The 21,460-nt window shown below is 46.0% G+C and overlaps 1 long non-coding RNA gene across 3 annotated transcripts in view; it reads right to left on the reverse strand.

Moving 5' to 3' along the window:
* LOC148538447 (uncharacterized) overlaps positions 1–21,460 on the reverse strand; it is a 79,065-nt gene that overhangs the window by 428 nt on the left and 57,177 nt on the right. The window contains exon 5 of one of the 3 annotated variants that reach the window (XR_015871994.1): positions 20,696–20,718. The exons of the other annotated variants lie outside the window; for them this stretch is intronic. This is a non-coding gene — a long non-coding RNA (uncharacterized LOC148538447). The remainder of the gene's footprint in view (positions 1–20,695; positions 20,719–21,460) is intronic. 3 annotated transcript variants of the gene reach the window in all.

The following is a 21,460-nucleotide window of genomic DNA, read 5'->3' on the forward strand; positions in this document are numbered from 1 at the left end:
AACATCACTTCTAAAACCTCACTGCTTTCCAAAACAATTGACTGTGAAATAATCCTTTGCAAAGCTTCCACATTGAACATTTCCCAACCTGTACAGGGACATAAAAAAACCCATAGTTAGTGGCCTCAAAGTGCCATTTAACCAGCACAGATATGTGGACAAGCATAAGATCTATGATTTAAGGCAGGGGTAGCCAACCCTGGTCCTTGAGAGCTACCAACAGTGCAGGTTTTCCAGGTCTCTTCACAGAATCACAGCTGTAATAATTAACTCCACTTGTGGTCTTTTAAAACAGGGACATTAAAAAAAAACAACTTAGTGGCCTTGAGTTCAGACTGCTGTTGTACCCACTGTCCACTTAACCAGAGCAGATATTGTGGACAAGCAGAACAGAGTAGCAAATGCAACATTTATTGTTTAAGTCTTACGTTGTGTCTTGAGCACCATGCCTGCTGCTGGGAGTGGATTTTCATCCCAGAAGGGATGAAGACATTGTTTTTTCTTCCCAACAGACACAGGGCCTGATTTAGACGCGCTCGTGAGCGCTATGCGCTCGCAAGCTGGTCAATGGTGGCCCAGTGCGCATGCGCACGACGGAGGCAGCTCCGTCGTGCGCATGCTCAAGAGCTCCGTCATGCACATGCGTGAGACCCGGATAGCGACGGGCAAACCGTTGCTCCGGATCTCGTACCAAAGGGGGCGTGCTGTTGATGTTGAGTGACAGCGCGCCCCCTTTGGTGGGCGGGCCGGGGGAGTGGCTGCCCAAACGGAGGCATTCCCATGTGAACTCCTCCGTTTGGGGCGGCCCCACTGACATCACGAGTGATGTCAGTGGGAGAGATTTTGACTCTGTGACAGCCGAAATCTCTCTGGGGCTTGCGGCAACGAGACCCTACCACAAGGGTCTCATCGCAAGCCCAATGGTCGCAATGGTCTTGACCACCGCGACTATCTTCCTGGCCGCTCGCTATAGCTGTGAGCGGCCAGGAGTCAGCTCTAAATAACAAGAAGGCTGGCCCTGATTCAGAGCGTCCGGCTCTGAATCAGGCCCACAGATCTGAACAGATGTAAATAACTACCGACAGGAAAAAAGGCAATTTGGAGGCCCTTACACAAAACTGCCTTTGCTTTACTTGAGCTGCTCACCTTCCAGTGTGTACTCAGAATTTTCAGCACAGCCGGGAACCTTGTCAGTGATCGGCATGAGACTATTGTACTTCCCCAAAATGTGGAAAAGATGATGCCCATCAAAATGAACTACAAATTCTACGAGGCACCTGTAATGGTGGATTCCAGCAGGGACAAATTTAATATTGTGTGAAGAGGTTGATGTATACATCACCCCAGATTATACCATCACCCAAGCCTATATTGTCATCTCATCCTGTGTTGTGTATAAATTACAGCTGCGCTCCCTGTTAGAGTGGGGATTCATTGTCCACTTTAGGGGATGTGCGCTCCATTTTAGTCCATATCTTCACCACACCCCCTACACATCTTCTGACCTGTGCTACAGGAGGAGCAGCTGCACCCTGGAATACGGTTGCATGGATTTGCCCCTCTGCCTCGCTGAAATTCAGTTAGAGGAGTCATGGGTAGGGACTGGGAGTAGGGACACTATAATCAGACAACGCAGCTTTAGCTGCTTTATTCCATTTTTTTTTAAACCATATCCTCTAATTTCACCTTGGAAAATGTTGTTTATGCAAATTTCAGCAGAGGCGTTTTGTGATGCCATGGCTAACTAGAGATGAGCGGGTTAGGATCTCAGAGATCTGAACCCACCCGAATTTCGGGCATCGGGGGAGATCCAAGCCAAGCTCGGATCTCCCTGCCTGCTCTGGATCCCTCACCCGAATCGGGTCGCAAGGTTTTGTATTGAACAGGCTTAACGCTTATTGGCTGAGAGAGCCGTCTGTCATGGCTCTCAGCCAATCAGCGTTAAGCCCATTGAAAATGCACACAAAAGAAAAAGAATGGTGCCCGCCATCCCCCGGCACCCCCCCGCTGCCAACACCGTTGGCACCCCCACTGGCAGTATCCCCCTCTGCCGACACCACTTCTGCCGACACTGCCGGCACCGCTGCCCCACGTACTCAGGACACCGTCAGCGACTCCCACACTGAGGACACCACTAGCACCCCTGCACTGGCGACACTGTCAGCACACATGCACTGAGGACACCGCTGGCACCCCCGCTCTGCCGACCCCCTGCACTGAGGACACCGCCGGCACCATGCATTGAGAACACCCCTGCACTGCTGACAGTCAGCAAACCTGCACTGAGGACACCGCTGGCACCCCCGCTCTGCCGACCCCCTGCACTGAGGACACCGACGGCACCATGCATTGAGAACACCCCTGCACTGCTGACAGTCAGCAAACCTGCACTGAGGACACCACTGGCACCCCCACTCTGCTGACACCGCCGGTACCATTCACTGAGGACACTCCCAGCACCGCAGCACTGCCATTCCATGTACTGAGGACACTGTCAGCAACCCCGCTCTGCCTACACTGCTGTTACAGTAAGTGCACTATTGGTGTATCCAACCCACACTGTATCCGTGTTGGAAATTAGAAGCTAAACTGCCACGTTAGTGCCACCCACTGTGTCACTTAGCTTAGTCAGCCAGCTAGCTGGATGCAACCTTTTGGCCTTAATTAGATGAAGCAAATAATATTGTGAGGTGGTCAAAATTGATTGGAAATGACTGGAAATAAATATTATTGAGGTTAATTATACTGTAGGAACAAAAACAGGCCCATTTTATATGATTTTAGCTGTTTTTATGATTTTTTTAAAGAGAAAATCCAGAACCAAAACACGAAAACAAAAAAATCCAGATCCAAAACAAAAAAACGAGCGTCGGGGCACATCTCTATGGCTAACGCACGAGCACACACACACAAAAAAGCCCAGATTGAATTAATATTTTGGGGCACTTGGGAGGGAGAGCACCCGAATGAGACAGCAGCCTCTTGATAAACACTGATAAATGTGGCTAACGCGCACACACCTGCATAGCGCTGCATGGGATCGTACTTCGCATCCCCAGATCAAGTGAACATGAAGTAAGCTCTGGAGGTGTGAAGTACGACCCCACGGGAGTGCGCACTGTCCGATGATATGCCCATACACTGTACGATTATAGCAGCAATGATATACCAATCCGTCGGATCGGCTGCTATATCGCACCGTGTTTGGGCACCTTAAGATCATTAGTGATCTCAGTAAGGGCCACTTCTGTGCAGTGGAGGAACACACTTTTAATGGGAGCATAAGAACATTGATAAAGAAAAGGTGCTAGATTCATGGGACAGTCTCACAGAAGTTGTGGGGGAGCTTGCACAGAATTTATTTTTTTAACATGAGCAGGGGTTATCTTTTATTTATTTACTGTGTAGAAAAGTGATATGGTTGGAGACAGTAGTCTACTACTTAGCGCTTATGAGAGACCTAGTTAATTACCTGATATAAAGCTGTTCCAGCATCCCTGCACCACTTTCCGCAAGCAGAATACCCTCACCAGCTGGCGAGCTGCACAAAATCCTGCTCTGCTCTATCACCAATGTGCATGTAACAGTGAGTACTGCTGTTCTTACTGTTACTTAATCAGTGGTCTTAGTTTATTGATATTGTAACTGGGCTGTTCATAGTGTCAGCCATCTGCTGGTGTGTGCCTACACAACTCTGTAATAGCAACACCTGCACACACATCATTTCCAACAAAATAACCACATCTTGGTTAAGTGAAATCCAGAAGTTGTAAGTAATTTAAAAAATAGATACTTCTCACCACAGGGGCCAGTGTTTAAATTTTTGTTAAAAACAAAAAATGTTTTTGAGTCTACGTAATCTCAGACTTTCCACCTTTTTAATGAACTGAAAACTTAATTGACAGACAGTGGGCCACGAGCTGAAGGTTGCCTACCCCTTTCACTCTTATTGGGATGACCTGGATTATTCCCGAGTCGTCACCCTTCACACCAGACCCGGGTCTTGTAGTGACCTGGGTCTTCCAGCATTCAGTGGGCACTTGGAGATGATCTCATCTCCAAGCGCCAATGTCCCCGGTTATGAATTAGTTTTAGGCATGACCTGGGTCATCAAGACCCAGGTCGCACCTTTTCCACTTGAGCCGGGTGGTAGACCCGGGTTGCAAGACCTGGGACAAACACTGCAGGGGCGCTTCTAGAGAGGTGGCCCCTGTGCAGTCACCGCCACAGGCCCCCTCCTCTCTGGCCGGCAGCGCACTGAGCAGTGTGCACTAATAGACTCTGGGCACTAGAGTTTGCCCAAAGTCTATAGCGCATGCGCAGGTTACCGGGAAAATGGCCACAGCGGCCATTTTTCCTATACTGCGCATGTGCAAACGACGGAAAAATAGCTGCTGCATCCATTTTCCAGACATTTTTTACAGTTCAGACACCTGCGCTGACATGGGACTCCGGAGAGGTAAGTATAATATGGGTGCAGGGTGTGCAGTGCGGGCCCCCCTGTACCCAGGGGCCCATGTGTCCCGCACACCCTGCACCCATTATAAATACGCCCCTGCCGGGACAGTCAACCCAGGTTGCACCTTTCAGACATACGCCAGACCTGGGTTGATGCACGTTCACGCGCAAAAACCTTGGTTTTAGGCATAAGTCTGAAAGGGATATTAGATAGTTTAATATAATATTTGTGCTGAGAGATGCAATCTTCAATATTCTGTGTTATTTCATCCACTGAAGATGGTCTCCACAGTGGGACCAATATCCATGAATTTTAAAAGGGCTCCTTGTATTTGAACTGCCAACTATGTCACCTACAATCACAATTATTTTACATAACCCAAACAGCAATAAGTGCTGGAACATTAAGGATGTAAACGTGAGCAGCTATCCTAGTAGTTGATTTGATACCAGCCCAAACCTGACTTGAAATACAATAAGGCAATATGGGAACATGTAATTGAGATACTTGGGGATAAGCAAAAATTCCAACATTTATGTAGGGTCTTGGGAATAAATGAACTATAGTGTGTTACAGGTAGAAACAAATGGTATCTGTTCTAAGGATTTTATTTGTTCTCCTATTATTCTTTTTGGTTATAGTAAAATCTTGTCGTCTAGTTTATCTTAACTGAAAGTACTGTGCAGGGCTGCATTGCCCACAACCTGAAGTCCAGTTATTCCGCTGTAGAACAACTTCCATGTAGGGTTCAGCTGAGGAGACAGATGGCCTAATCTTTAACATTTTGTCCCGGACATTATTCTCCTCTGAAATTACTGATCGTTCCACGGGATTGAACACCAGTCCCTCTAATTATTTTGATTCATTACTGTTTAAGATTGTTTCATGGACCTTTTCTTTTTCTGCATTATATTTTGAAAGTACATTTTCCATTACATTCTGATACTATGCCAATGGGTATGTCTAATTGTAAGTAATATGTTGGTATTATCCTTATTCAATTTGAAATAAAGCAGTACTGCATTACCAAACGAAGATTCTGTGATCTTCTTTGAGAGTGTCCTTGCTCCTCTAGCGTGCACTACTAAATCTAGAGTCTGATCGTGAGTAGCACGTAATCTTCTGCTCATATTCATCGGTGCAAACACACTTGCCCCACTGCTCTGTCCACAACAGTGGTCGTCATCACCTCTTCCACCTACCCCATACAAGGTGCAGCAGATCAGTCTGTATTTGGTATACACAAAGCGCATGAATGGCTCAGAATAGTTAGTAATTTTGGGTACACCTATACACATTGCGCTCCGCTAAACAATTCTCTTGTGTGTTCACATAGTTGCCACTCCGACACACCCATTTAGCGGCCTCAAAAGAAACTGCTAAGATTAGGGCCGGATCAAGGGCCATGTGGGCATCTACACCCCATATACCATCATACCCAATGTCTCCCTAAGGGCGAGATGTACTAAGCATCGCATGCGCATTATCTGGTACATTCCGGCAATAATATCGCCGGTATGTACCTAGAAAATCACAGAGGTCAACTCTCCCAGCAAGAGCTGTCCTTTGCGTAAGAGGGACTTGGTAGGGATCCCATTGAATCCCTCTCAGGGGGCATCCCGAAAAGAAGCCCATAGGCTTCTATTGAGTAAGACCATCTAAATATCTTCGCACATATGAGAAATGCGGTAAAACCCCCAGAAAACTGCATTTTTCAGGGTTTTACCATATTTCTGCCATTAGTACATCCCGCCCCTAAATAAGTAATATTATAAAAATTGCAATATTTTGTGAGGAAAATAGAAATACATTTTTACTGTATGGCCAACCGTGTGGCCAGCTAGACTGCTGATCATCATCATGCTATCATGATGATGGGCCTATTTTTATGTGGAGGCCTGGAGCTGTAGCTCCATCCATCCCATTGTTAATCTGGCCCTGGGTTACGTACCAATGTGAATCGTGTACATTCGCAAAGTTGTGTATGCGCGGGACATATGTGGTATATAAAGTTGAGTGTGACTAATGTTAAGAACAGTTCTGATTTCATGCATAACTTGTCAAGCAGGTCATTATTACAGAACTACTTTGTGGTCTGTACACATGCAAAAATGCTATTGCAGACACATACACAATAACAGTATTAGTCTGTAACACAATGATTTCTTATTGCAAAACCAATTTTTAAGACTCTCATGGCGTACCACTGGAGCCTGCAGTATTGCCCCCTCATAAACACACATAGCCCATGTGAAGAACTGCTACCATGTGATTATTTTGCCAGGCCTTGTATTGCCTGGTGGAGAAATATTTAGGATATGTTTTACAAAACTCCAGGGTGACATTGAGTCCTTCAGTATAAAGATTTCCTAAATCGATTGTACAATCCCTTAAAGGTACTGCTACACACAGTAAATTGAAACTAGCGTAAGCTTTCTTCATACTATGGTGAAATTAACAGAGCAGATTTTCCAAACACTTAGTAAACCTACATATCACAATATTCAGTTATAGTTTGAAGGTCTTGACTACTCGCAAGCCTAAGGTGTCCATGTACTAATACTCCACTTACCGTGAAGAAAAAGGTTCTTCTGCTTTGTCTGTTATCACTGCAAAGGGGGAGGCAGCTACAGCGATGTTCACTAAAAATATCCCCACTGAGGAGAATGAACGCTAAGTCACCCCGTTGGCGGTGATAGCAGAGACTCATTCTGATGCCTCCTGACTGCACTGGGTGGACTCACTCACCTCTCTGCCAGTCGTGCAGCTGCAGCAGTGAGTTTTTCTTTCCAAAACTCTGACAAGCAGCCAAAATGACAAAAAGCTCTCTTCCTGCTTCTCCAGTGAGGAGAGGCAGGTAACGGCAACTAGAGGTAACAAAGCCGACACTGGAGAAGACAGCTGATGGCAAGTGACCTCTCACCTTAGTAACAGCTAGGTCACTTAGCACTGCCATGGTTGCCTATGGCAGTGCAATTTGCTAGCCTACTCTTTACAAAACCATTTAATACATATCGAGAAATGGTATGTAAAGGGATTTCCTCTAGTTTTGTTTAGTTTAGCCCCCTTATTTCCACTTAGTACATGGACCCCTTAATTTATAATCCATAGATCAGTGTTTCCCAACTCCAGTCCTCAGGGACCCTTAAAGCTGGCCACACACTAGACCAACTTACATCCAACCAGCCAACTAGTTGATTGGTTGGAATGAAAATCTGGTAAGGTATGAAAGCAAATGACAATCAGCAATTTGCTCCCAAACGCCGGAAAATGGACAAAAACTGTTGTTTGAACAAATTGTCTAGATCAAACATTTAACAAACTTGTCTGAACGATCATTTTCATCTGTTTTCTGGCATTTAGGATCAAATTGCTGATCATCAGTTACTCCCATACGTTACCAGCTTTTCATTCCAACCAGACAACTAGTGGATGAAAGTTGGTCTAGTGTGTGGTCAGCTTAACAGTGCATGTTTTACAGATCTTCTCAGTATCACAAGTGAAATAATTAGCACCACCTGTGGATCTTTAATGATGTCAGTCAGTAATAATAAGTACACAAGTGCACCAACTAGGAAATATGTAAAACATGCATAGGTAGGGGTCCCTGAGGACTGAAGTTGGGACACCCTGTACTATAGCATTCTTTCTGTCTTTTCATTAATGTCTGGGAGAGTCAAACATTTTTGGGAATTCTCCCACTCTTGGGACAGTAGACCATCCTCCTGCACAGTACCCCATGAAAGCACATGGCCTGGGGGCTTGATGATGCAAATAATAGACTCACCCCCCCCACCCCCCCCCCCCCCACCCCTGTTACTGACAGCTCTATCTTCACTCCTGGGATCTCCTAGGGGGAAAGCATTTTAAAGTAGGTAAGTGCACTCTGTAGCCAGTTTCTAAGCATACAAGGCATTTGGGGTTTTCTATCATGGCAACCTTGTTATATATTTTCAATGCAATACACTGCTTAGCATTCCTGTGCCCATATTGGCTACAGTAGTTGTGGTACACCTGATATTCAAAGATTTCCTGTGCTCCTGTATGGGGTGCGAAGAATAACTTGTGATGTTATTGGATGCGACGTTCCATTTTGAAGTGGAACACCATGTCTATCACAGTAAATTTGCTTCATGGACTAAAACAGGGTACACACTACACGACATCGCAGGCAACGAGAACCTGCATGCGGCAAGTGCATACACACTTGCTGATGCCGGGTTCGACAGGAGGAATTAACGTGTCATTCTGCAGCACGGAATTGTTAGCGACATCCCCCGTTGGCCCTGCAGCAGTGTAATAATAAAGCTGTCCAGCAATATTGGGCTACATGCAAAAGCAGTCAGTATTTAGCCTACATGCAAAAAAAAACTTTATATATTGCATCCCTTCCATTGCAACATGGTTTGTCCAGACACACAATTACTTGCTCTATCTTACTCTATTCCCAAATCTCTTCTGTTGCTCTACATATATCTTTTTGTATTTGTGGTAGTAAACAAGCCCGCATTAGCTTTGATACTTTGTGTAGGCCTCGGAGTGAGGGTGGCTTGGCGGTCCTGGATATGCAGTTATATTATTTGGTTACTCAGCTTGTTCATCTTGGAGAATGGGTTAGTGCAGCAAAATATGGGGATCACATTTGGTTTTGTTTGAATGAGCTGGTGTGTATTTTACTCGTCTCCCGTTTTTGCTGGCTGAAACACCAGTCTGGGGTTGCTCCCCTCTTCTAGTGTAGGCTCGTAAGGTTTGGCCAATTAGCTGTACAGCTTCTTTGTGGTCCTCAGATTGACCCGTGTCATGGCATACTGGGATGTGTTGTTCCATAGCAGCTGAGGTGTCACTGAAATAGTATAGGAGGTATTGACTACAGGCCACTTAGACTTACATACCACAGTAAAATTCAGTAAGTATGGATTTTCATCTTCTCAACACCATGTTTTACAGGTATTTGTAACTTCAATATGCTCTCTGTGCACAGTGTAGGAGGAATTCTCCAATTTCAGTGTCACCAGTCTGCACCTTGACCTCCCGCTCTCCTCGTAAAAGCATCTCTCAACTCTACTCATGTTTGCGCCAGTCTACTCATGTGACTGGCCCACAGGTGTGCAGGGAAAATTCCTGGTGGGCCTTAGTGCCTGTGAGGTCCCTATGCCTCCTCTAGGGGTCAGCATTTTGGTGGAGCTGGATCATGGATGAACTTGGTGTAGTTTCTATGAAAACTACACTAATATTAGCCCTGCTGCCTATCAAAATGGGTGATCCTGACACACCCATTTCTTCCTTTATAACGGGGCTCTGTTCTTTGCATGTCCTCTCTAATGGTTGGCCAAGTCCCTCTGTGTTGTATGGCCACAAACCCTTTAGTGGCTTGACACACCCCTTAAGCCTAGGGCCCTTACTATTGCATTCCCTGGTGGGCCCTTAATGTTCCAGTCCAACACTGTACCTGAATGTACATGATGGCGGACTGGACTTTCATTTTGAGTTCTTCATGGAAGGCTACTGTACATCACATGCCCGATATCAGCTCTATATTTTACACAGGGTATATTGGGCATTGGTAAAGCTTATTAAATTGGGCCACACAGAAGCTACCTTCTGCCCAAAATTTGGTGCACTACACGCTGGTTTCTGACACTTATTGTGGTCATGATCCATGGTTGCTGCGTTCTGGTCTCAGGATGTACATTGTGTAAGTAAAACTGGTATCCCTATTCCCCCTTATGGGATCCTGGGACATGTATAATTCTTCTCTGTATTGGATCTATACCCTCAGTTGTATGTTAAAAACCTTCTGGTATTGGCCTGAGTTTCAATTGTTAGATGGTGGTTCTGTAGACTCCTGTCTTCCCATGTTGGCTGTGTCTGGTTAATTCTACCGTTGTTTATGAATGATTTATGTACACTGGGTGCATCTTTTAAAATGAGACATAACCCCTTTAGCAATTGCTAAAGGGCTATGTCCTCCTTTCAGTAGTTTACCGCTGTTTGGGCTCTATTTACTACAATCCGCATATTGAATGCAGATTGTAGTGTGATATTACCGAGTGAATTCGCATTGCGAATTCAGGCAATATCACAGGCATTTACTACAAATCCCTTACAGGGACAGAGCTTGCGATAAAGCTCTGTCCCTGCAAATCCCCTTCGGAGTCTTATCACAGTATTTTTGCAAAAAATACTGTGAATAAGTGCACGCGCATGCGCCGACCGGTCGCCGCTGCTACCCCCCCGGTGCTAAGCCACTCCGCCGCAATCACGGACCCCCCCGCGACCCCCCCTCCTCCCCCCGCAACCCCCCTCTCCCTTAATTACACTTACCTGCATGTTCCGGGCCTCCGGTGATGTTCTCCATTCCTCCAGTCAGGTGATCTCCCATACTGCACTGGGGCCCAATCAGCTGATGACCAGGCTGCAGTGCACTATGGGAGACCAGCTGACCGGAGGAGAGACATCACCGGAGGCCCGATCACCGGTCCCTGGTCAGGTAAGTAAATTTTTTTTTTTTACTATTTTTTCTTTTTTTACAGTAATCAGCTTGGTGTCTGTTTAGACCACACAGCTGATTACTGGGACCGACTCCCGGCTCAGCTCTCCCCGTTAGAGCAGGACAGGAGGCCGGTAACCGGGGGAGACCCTGGATAACGCCAGGTGGTGTTATTATCAAAGGGCTTTCCCCGATATTTTTTCACATTTTATTTTTAGTAACTCTGGTCAGATCACATTTCACCTTACAATTATGGGAAATACGATCTGATTACTAAAAATAAGTGATACTTAGGGGTTGGAGTAGAATTTTACGAATTCTACTCCAATTGCCCTGCAATAACTATAGGTGATACTAAAATAATGTGAAAAGGGTGTGAAAGCACCCTTTTTCACTTTATTTTAGTCACTGTACCTATTGCACCATCTATAGATGGCGAGAGTGATACGGTCCTCATGTGGACCCAGCAACAGCCTTTCTTGCTTCAGTAAAGTCTTCCATGGATTGCCCAATCCCCGTCAGGTGAAAGTGTAATGCACATGTGTATCCTGGCCGTCCCGCATGACACAACAGGTATAGGCTGCCAGCAACAGCATGGAGAATGCCATCGAACGGGGGCCGTCGCTGACCTCACCGGAGGGGTAAGTAATGTTAAATACCAATAGCAGATACGTTAGGATCGCTGTGATACTAAACGAAATACAGTATGCCGCTGGTAATAAGGATTGTTTTTAAATGGGGCCCTAAGAGGAAATGCCCGTTAAAATTTGCTAGGGTCAAGTCCTTTGGCAGGCCTCTAAATATGCCTTGAAGCAAGAGTGTTCTTCTGCCTATGGAGTATGTACCATGGATGCAGTGGCGTTTCTAGAGATGAGGGGGCCCATGTGCAGTTTCCGACACGGGCCCCCTCCGACGTGGGACTCCGGAGAGGTAAGTAATATTATGGGTGCAGGGTGTGCGGTGCGGGGTCCCCCCGGACCCAGGGGCCCGTGTTCCCCGCACACCCTGCACCCATTATAGATATGTCCCTGCATGGATGCCTGTGCTCGTTCAACTAACTCAATTTGTTTTATGATTATTAATTCTGATCTCCTATACACTCTATGTCAACTTACAAATATTCCTGTCTTTTTATACAGTACATTAGCTGAACTGCGAGCTCTCGGCATCTTCAATCTTTGCTCTCTTTGCAGTGACTTGCTGTTTTGCTTCTTTATTGTCTACATTATGATTATATTGTCTATGTTTTGTATGTGGATTTTCAAACTTTTTTAAGAAAAATACACAATTTAAAAGAAAAATGTCAGGATTATTTTTTTTGTATAGGTTAAAAACAGAAGGATTGAGATCACATCTTTTGGTTCAAAACATCTATTATCTGAACTCTGACAAACTAGCAAAACACTGCATTGAGTAATCACATATAGCCATGTAAGTTTCCCAGCTATTGAACTTAAAGGTAAATTAGGGAAAAGTGGTGATTATGTGGAATCAAAAAAGATTTTATTATCAAACTCTGTTCTCTAAAACACGTAATATGGATTTTGATCTGTATCTATTGTGCTTGTATTTAAATGCGCATTTCCCATTCACTTTTTATTTTTGTTCTAGATTTGATGGAATTCAATCTCTGCCCACTGGAAGAATGTGCTGAATTACTTTTATTATATACTGTTTCCATGGTGATTTACCTTTTAACCTGAATATGATTTTACTTATGCATTGTGACATGATTCCTTAATATTAGTTCATTCTTTATTAATATCTGTTATATACAGTTGTATGTAATGTTCTGTGATTAGCTTTAACAAAGGATTCCCCAATGTCAAAATAACGTGGCTCCGAACCAGGGCAGGACTGGCCTTCAGGCAGTTTTGGCAAATGCCAGAAGCGCCGATGGCCAGATGACGCAGTCCGGCCAGGGTAGCCGAGGGGGGTGAGGGATTAGCATGAACTTAGTGGGCATGCAGTTACAGCCCTTTAAATACAACGCAGCCTTCATTATAATCTGGCTCTAGTCGCGAGCCAATCAGAGCTTGCGTGCCGGTAGCCAATCAACAGCTCCTGCCAGTCTGCGAGCTACAATTGGCTCGCGTACAGCACCAGATTTGAATGACAGCGGCGCTGTCTCCCATGGCTGCGTCTGGGCTCTGCATGCTGGGGAGCTGGCGGGTGGCCCGGCAACTGGCCGCCTGTTGATCTAGCACACAAGGGGAGGCTGCAGGCGGGACATCGGGGGAGGTGGAGTGGCATAATGTTACTTTGTGGGATAATGTTATAAGAGGCATTACTATGCATGGCTTAAATAGAATGGGGCTTTACTGTGTGGCATAATGTGTTGAAGGGGCATTAATGTGGCTGGCATAAGGTGTTAGAAGGAACATTATTGTTAAGCATAATGTGTTAGAAGAAGCATTAACGTTTGAGGCATAATGTGTTAGAAGGGGCATTACTGTGTGGCATAATGTGTTAGAAGGGATACTACTCTCTGTGGCATAATGGAGTACTACTGTGTGGCATAAACTGAATGGGCTGTGTGGCATAACGTGAATGGGCTCTACTGTGTGGTGTAATGTGAATAAAGGGCACTACTGTGTGTCGTAATGTAAATAAGGGACACTACTTTGTGGTGTAATGTGACAAAGGGGCACTGCTGTGTGGCATCATTTGAATTGGTGGTACTATTGTGTGGTCATGCCCCTTCCCAGCGAGACCACACCTGTTTTTTTCAGCGCACACAAAGGGGTGCGCTCTCCCTGCTACACTTATGGCTGGCGGCACCAAAATGTGTAGTTACGGCTCTGCTTTGGTGAGCACAGATGTGTTCTCTGTGTTCAGCACCCCCTGCCCTAAAAAATCTAATCCTCTATAACTGCTAAGCCAGGGCTTGGTCATTTGGAAAAATGCCTTCCCTTTTTTCTGTGTGTGACCTACACCAATGAAGTGCCAGCTTTACCTAACAGAACCAACCAAATACCAATGTCTGACTATGGCACATGCATGAATCCCCTGCAGGATGTGTGTTGTGTGTATTTTAATGCAGAGAATGATGTACACTTGTATGTTGCTCTAATGTTAATTATATTTGTAAGAGCATAGACTAAAAAGTGGGAGGGGTCATGAATAGTAAGGAGAGGAGTCTATGCCAGGAGCCAGATGCTGACATGAGGTGGGCTTGTGTGTTTTAAATGTCAGGGCCTGCTCTGAACCAATATAAAAGAATGATAAAGCTTATCTGACATTTCAGGATGACTCCCAAAGTTGGGTACACACCAGGTCACACTTACCAATTGTCTGCCCGATGTGCCTGGCTTGCCACCTCAACTGGGCAATCTTAAATTGCCCAGCCAGTTGAGCTGTCAATCACTGCCGTGTTCCTGCTGCATCGGCGGGTCGCCCATGCACACCAGCAGATGACCGATATATCTTTCAGAGAATACATACGATTGAACGTCGGTTTGGATGCCGGCGGTCAGAAGACCAACAATGGCATCCCGATGTTCAGGATCCTGACAGTGGCCGGTAAGTAGCCTAACCCTCCCCCTCCCCCCCCCGACATGCCTGACCCTAACCTCTCCCTGTAGTGCCTAAACCTAACCCCCCCTCTCCGCAGTCTAGCAGTCTATCCCTAACCTACCCCGGAGGTCCTAAACCTAACTGCCGGCAGATGGGATGCCAACATTGGTATCTTGAGCTGTTCAGGATGGTGTTGTCGGCATTCTGGCGGCATCCCATCTTTCAGATGTGATTTAGTCAGCATTCCGGCGTGCGGGATGCCAACGGTTGATATACCAGCGCCAGAATCCCGACAGCGTAAGTATTGGGGGTGAGGGGAGATTTAGGCACTAGGGGAGGGTTAGGCACTAAGGGGGGAGGTTAGGGCTAGACATCACAAAGGGAGGGTTAGGGTTGGGACAGGGGGAGAGTTAGTATACCGACCAACAAGTGCCTGTATGTTAGCCCCGTCAGGATCCCAGCATCGGGATTGTGACCACTGGGATCCCGACTGCCGGGAACCCATACCCAAACGCTTTCAGATATATCTGCCATCTGCTGTGCTGCACAGCTGATCGGAGATGTCTGTGAACGACGTTGTTCACCGACATATCCGCTATACACACCTGACGGTGCATTATAGATATAACATATGCTCAATGGAACGTGTGATGTATCCATCAGTGTTTACCTAGCTTTATCTTCCATGTAACAATTGTTCTTTAATAAGGCTCAAGAGAATACAAACATAAAAACACACAAAGTGTAATAGAGACACAGAGGGGCTGGAGATGGAGAGATGTAAGGGGGCTGGAGATAGAGACACAGGGGTGCCTAGAGAGACAAAATGGGGCCTGGAGATGGAGAGACACAGGAGGGCCTGGAGAGACAAAATAGGGCCTGGAGATGGAGAGATGCAGGAGGGCCTGGAGATGGAGAGACACAGGAAGGCCTGGAGATGGAGAGACACATGGGTGCCTGGAGATTAAGAGAAATGAGGGCCTAGAGAGATTCAGAGGGGATGGAGAGACACAGGGGGCCTTGAGAGACACAGATGGGCTTGCAGATGGAGAGACACAGGAGAGCCTGGGGATGGAGAGACACAGGATACCTGGAGATGGAGAAACACAGGGGGCCTGGAAATGTTGGGGAGAAGGATAGACAAAGGGGGCCTGAGGATGGAGAGACACAGGGGGGCCTGCAAAGAGACATTGAAGCCTGGGGAAATAGAGGAGGCCTGGAGAAACTCAGGGGACCTGTAAAGGTGCAGGGTGCCTGGAGATGGAGAGACACTGGGGGCCTGGAGAGGAACAAAGGAGTCTGGAGATGGAGAGATGCAGGGGGCCCTGGAGAGATGCAGGAGAGACAGGGGGCCTGGAGATTGAGAGATTCAGGGAGGGCCTGGAGATGGAGAGATACAGGGGACCCATGAGAGAGAGTGGGCCTGGCTACATCTAGACATAGACTGAGACATGAATCATATGGATGTAGAAGCACCGGGGAGCTGGATAGTGCTGGAGAGGCACCGGGGGGATAAATGCTGAAGAGACACAGTGGGTTATTGTGCTGGAGGTGCACAGGAGAGGGGTAGGGCTGGAGAACAGTAATATTATTTAATACAATAGTTCACCACAATGATTATATTTCTACGTAAGCAAGCATCTTCCAGACAATGCAATCTCCTACATGAAAAGCGAAAACCGGCAGTGTCCAGTGATGCTAAAATTCTTCAGAGTTTCCCCAATTGCAGAGAAACCACCATATTAGGTAAGAAAAGAGTTTTGAGCCAACTGGCCTGTACCTAGTGTAGAGGGATGGTGGGATATCTATTGCCGGCCCTGTTCCCCTCAGTGGCTAGCCACAGCCCCTCTAGGCTCAATGAGGAGGGAGTATCATTCCCCCCTCCACAGACCTGCCCCCTCAACAGACCCACCCCACTAGGGCTGCTTTCTGGTCTGGATTTCCATTCCAATCCGCCCCTGGGTGGGTTGCTGTGAAGTGGACATTGAACTTAGGGAGGTGTGCTCTGAGGTGGACAGTGAAGGTGGGAGTGCTATAAGGTGGACATGGAAAGGGGCAGTCAATGATGATAGGTGACTAGTGTGGGTGTGAGAATAATGAATAGTGTAATAGCTTATGAAAATAAATATGTGAAATATATATATAAATTAGTTCATAACAATAAGAACTTATACAGTAGCCTATATGAGCCCCAAAAAGCTGTAATAAAAAAAACATTTACAGTATGCTGGTATTACCGCATCATAAGTCCCTTATGAGGATTAAATGCAGTCAATAGCTGGACTGCCCCCGGCTCTCTCCCTGCACTGAATGGATGTCGCGCAAATGCGCACAGCATCCATTCTTCTACCCAGGGGCCGGGACTGTTGCACAGCTGCGGCGCTGGAGGTGCCCAACATCCCGACCGCCCGCGGGGACTGTCCCGCTGATATCGGGAATGGCTGGGACGGAAGCGCCCCCTATGGGGTGACGCCCCTGTTCCACCGCACTGGTCGAACATGCCTCGAGCCGGCCCTGAATAATATGCACACAATCTTAAAACTGGAAAAAAATCACTTGTGGAACTACAAGTTCCAAATAAGATAAGTGGATAATATACACACAGTCTTAGTACTGGAGAAAATCGATTGTGGAACTACAAGTCTCAAATCGGGCAGTCGTATAAATAACTGGGTGTAGTTTGTTGTAATTACCAGATGTTCCGGCTTAGAGAAAATATCCCAGATCTGACAGGCATGCAAATTAGCCACCCAGTGGCTAATACATGGGGTGAAAGTGTTGCCACCGGTAAGTACGGCTCCGGGTAAGCAGTGGGGGAACTTGTAGATGGATATTAAGGGGCTGAATAGGATTGCGGAGTCTAGCAGAAAACACCTCTGAAGTGTTTCACATCCCCCCTCAAATGGAGGCTTTATCAAAGAGAATCTAGGCAGCTAGTCAACATCATGTGCAATGAGGATGGGCCCATTTTAATGTGGGTACCTGGAGCTGTAGCTCCATCCGTCTCACTGTTAATATGTCCCTCTGAACAGTAAATGTTTGGAAATGCGTCATGTGGTCTGACAAATAACGTTGTCAATTCCACCATGCAGATGGCAGGGTACTTATATGGAGACAACAACACAAGAGCATGGATCCTTCTTGCATCATCATGACTCTTCAAGCTGGTTTTTCCCAATGGAGATGGATGCTTCCAGAAAGATTCTCCATGTCATAGGGCTCACATTGAGTGGAAATGGTTTGTAGAGCATGACAATGACTTTTCTCTGCTGCAGTGGCCTCCTCAATCCCCAGATCTTCTGAATATTTGTGAGATGCAGTTGAAAGGAAGATCTGACAAATGGATCAGCAAAGATCAAACCATGGAATTGGAAGATGCAGATCATCGCATTTGGGCTACTTTTCCCCACGAAACACACTGACAGTTAGTAGAATCTATGCTTAGAAAAATTCAAACCATATTAAGAGCATAAGGTGGCTAACCTGATTGTCATAATATTGGGCCACTCAGTGTATATAAATAAAATCTCTTCTGGAGCATAACTGTTCCAGCTTGTTACTGTATGTTGATAGAGGGGTATGTGTACATGTATAGATAGTATCTTACCCTGGTCTGTGGTAATTAGTTTTTACTACTTTTTTTTTTTTTTTAAAAACTACTTCTCACATTTATAAAAGGATAATGTTGATGGCATTTTGAAAAAGAACAAGGATAGGGATAGATAACACTAATCTCACTATTGTTACGGTGGGCAAGAAAGTGATGAAGTAGATTGTACACAGGATTATTTTTCTGGAAAAATAGGGTCAGGAACGGTGGGTAGAGTAGAGCTATAGAAAAACAATTCTATATATATGTAGCCCTATATATAATTTGAGTAATATTATATTAGTAAGTATTGTTTACCAGATAAGTGGGAATTAAATAAAGAAAGGGTTGCTAACTCAATGTAAATATATGTACACATATATGTGCTGTGTACAAGGTGAATCACATTCCCATAGAGGGTGATTTATACCATCTCATTCAATCAACTATAGAGCATTCAGGAAGGGACGCATGAGGTAGTTGGATGGGCCCCGCATGGACAGAGCAGGAAAAAAATACCATTACAGGGGAGGTAACTGTCAACTTCCTGATCCACTTACAGTGCTGGCTGTTTTCCGATGCCCCAGGGATCACTAAGGATCAAAATAATTGGTGGTGGCAGGGACCGGCTGATACCTGAAATGGTCCAGGATCTGTTGCGATGGCGACGGCATTAGTGTGTGTGCTCCAGCAGCCGACGTCACCCTTGGATCCGGGGGCAGTCTGACTCAAAAGACGCTGTGTGTCTGACAGGGCAGTACCTTCAGTGAAGCTGGCCTTCTTATGGAGATAGAGCTGGTTATGTGAAGGGAGATGGGCATCTCAGTGAGGAGGGCGATTCCACTGGAGCGTGAGCTCCAGGCGCTTTAATTACCAGAGGCCGCCCTGGCCTGCAGTCGGACTCCGGGCAGCTGTCAAGTAGCTGACAGCCTGTGCCGGGTCCGCAGCAGCAACAGCAGCTCCTGTACTGCCTTCCTGCTCCTGGTCAGTAGAGGAGCTTGTGCTGAGCCCTGATTGGTGGAGCTCAGCACATGTTCATCTGACCCCAGCAAGGGGCGTGGCTACAGCAGCATGTGTGTTTGTATGTGTGACCCTTCCTGCCTTTATGTACTGTATGTGTCCCTTCCTGCCTGTATGTATGTATGTATGTATGTACTGTATGTGTGACCCTTCCTGCCTGTATGTGGTTGTATGTGTGTATGTATGTGACCTTTCCTGTATGTGTGTGTCTATGTACTGTATGTATGAATGTGTGACCCTGCCTGCATGGGTGTGTGTGTATGTATGTATGTATGTGACCCTGCCTGCATGTGTATGTATGTATGTGACCCTGCCTATATGTGTGTGCCTAGGTATGTATGAATGTGTGACTCTGCCTGCATGTGTATGTATGTATGTATGAACGTGTGACCCTGCCTGTATGTATGTGTGACCATTCCTGTATATGTATATGTTTGTATGTATGTGTGACCCTGCCATGTATGTATGTGTATATATGTAGCGGTTATATTTTATAGCACACACTTTTTTTTGTGGGGTGGGGGGGCACGGTAGCACACTTGTGCTCTGGGCTCCCTGGCCACATGCTACACCTCTGGATATACTGTACCAGAGATTGAGTGGATATCCATGGAAGTGGAACCAGGTAGACAGAGTTAGGGTTATAGATAAAATTTATTAAAAGAAGGAAGAGTTTTGAACCCTCCCCTTGTCATAACATAGCAGAGACTATTATAGTGATTTGGGGGAGCATCTGAAGTTAGAGTCTGTGGTCCATATTCAATTTGCTGCTGGACTTTTCGCCTCCATCGCCTGTTTTCCAGCCGGAAAAGTATCGCGCACGTGCCCGCTATTCCCTGTATTCAATTCGGGAATCGGGAACAGGCGAAATTTTGATCGGCGAAAAAATACGGGAAATTTCTGGAAATAATTGTAGGACCCCCCTAAAGATGTCCAGACATGGGGGATCACTATGGTACCCCCATTTTTGTCTGCAGAAGAAAGTCAGGTTTTTTAAATAGCCGTGGCAGGTGCATAAAAGCAGCTTTGAAGAAGGTGATGTAGAAGAGCATTTAGAAGTTTTTTTGGGGAAAAATTACTATGCCCATCAAATTTGGGGTACTTGAAAATGGGTGTAAGCATATTTTTAAGTCCCAAAAAAGATTCTTTTAAATTCTGCAAAAATGCACCTGCCGCTACTCCCGCAATGAAGAAAACACCTGCCGCATATAAGGGAACCCCTCTGGACTCCATTCCCCTAATTTAGAAGTATGTTCCCTATTTATTTTTTTTTAACCCCAACATTTTAAAAAAAAATTTGGGGTGTCCCTATTTTTTATTTTATTTTTTAACTTTTTTAACACTTATTTTTAGGGACCATTCCCATAGGTGTAGGCTATTTTTTTTAAGCCTGCACCTCTAAACCCCAATTCTGCACTTTTCTTCGCCTACTAAAGGCAAGCGAAAAATGATCCCCATTTTTTTTACATTGACTTTTCGCGCCGGCAAAAAGTCAATGTAATTGAATACCGAGATAATTGTAGTAGGCGAAAATGACCTCATCAGCGATAAATTATCGCCGATTTCAACATTTCGCCTCAAATTGAATACGGACCTTTATTGTTATCATTGTTACACTAACCATATCCTGGGACTGGGATCCACCTTTAGAAGAAAGATAAAATTGTGTTCACATGGATGCTGTTCAGGCAACACTATAATCATATTGAGTCAGTTTTAAAATTATATTATTTACAGCTCTATTTACTACAATCCGCATATTGAATGCGGATTGTAGTGTGATATTACCGAGTGAATTCGCATTGCGAATTCAGGCAATATCACAGGGATTTACTATAAATCCCTTGCAGGGACAGAGCTTGCGATAAAGCTCTGTCCCTGCGGATCCCATCCGCACTCTAGTCGCCGTATTTTCGGAAAAAATACCGCGACTAAGAGCCCGCACATGCGCCGACCGACCACCGCCACTACCCCCCCACCGACGCTAAGCCCCGCCCCCGGCGCTAAGCCCCGCACCCCGCGATCGCGGACCCCCGCGACCCCCCCTCCTTTCATTACACTTACCTGCATCCTCCTGGCCTCCGGTGATCTTCTCCGGGCTTCCCGATCAGGTGATCTCCCATACTGCACTAGGGCCCGATCACCTGATGACCGGGCCCCAGTGTACTATGGGAGACCAGCTGACCGGAGAGGAGCCATCACCGGAGGCCCGATCACCGGTCCCTGGATTCAGGTAAGTGAAAAAAAAATGTTTAATTTTTTTTTTCTTTTTTTTACAGCAATCAGCTTGCGGTCTGCTTAGACCACATAGCTGATTACTGGTACCGGCTCCCGCCTCTGCTCTCCCCGATAGAGCAGAGTGGGAGCCCGGTAACCGGGGGAGACC

The sequence above is a fragment of the Taudactylus pleione genome, unplaced genomic scaffold (genome assembly GCF_031769625.1).
Source record: "Taudactylus pleione unplaced genomic scaffold, aTauple2 ptg000040l, whole genome shotgun sequence".
In the NCBI taxonomy this organism is placed as follows: Eukaryota; Metazoa; Chordata; class Amphibia; order Anura; family Myobatrachidae; genus Taudactylus; species Taudactylus pleione.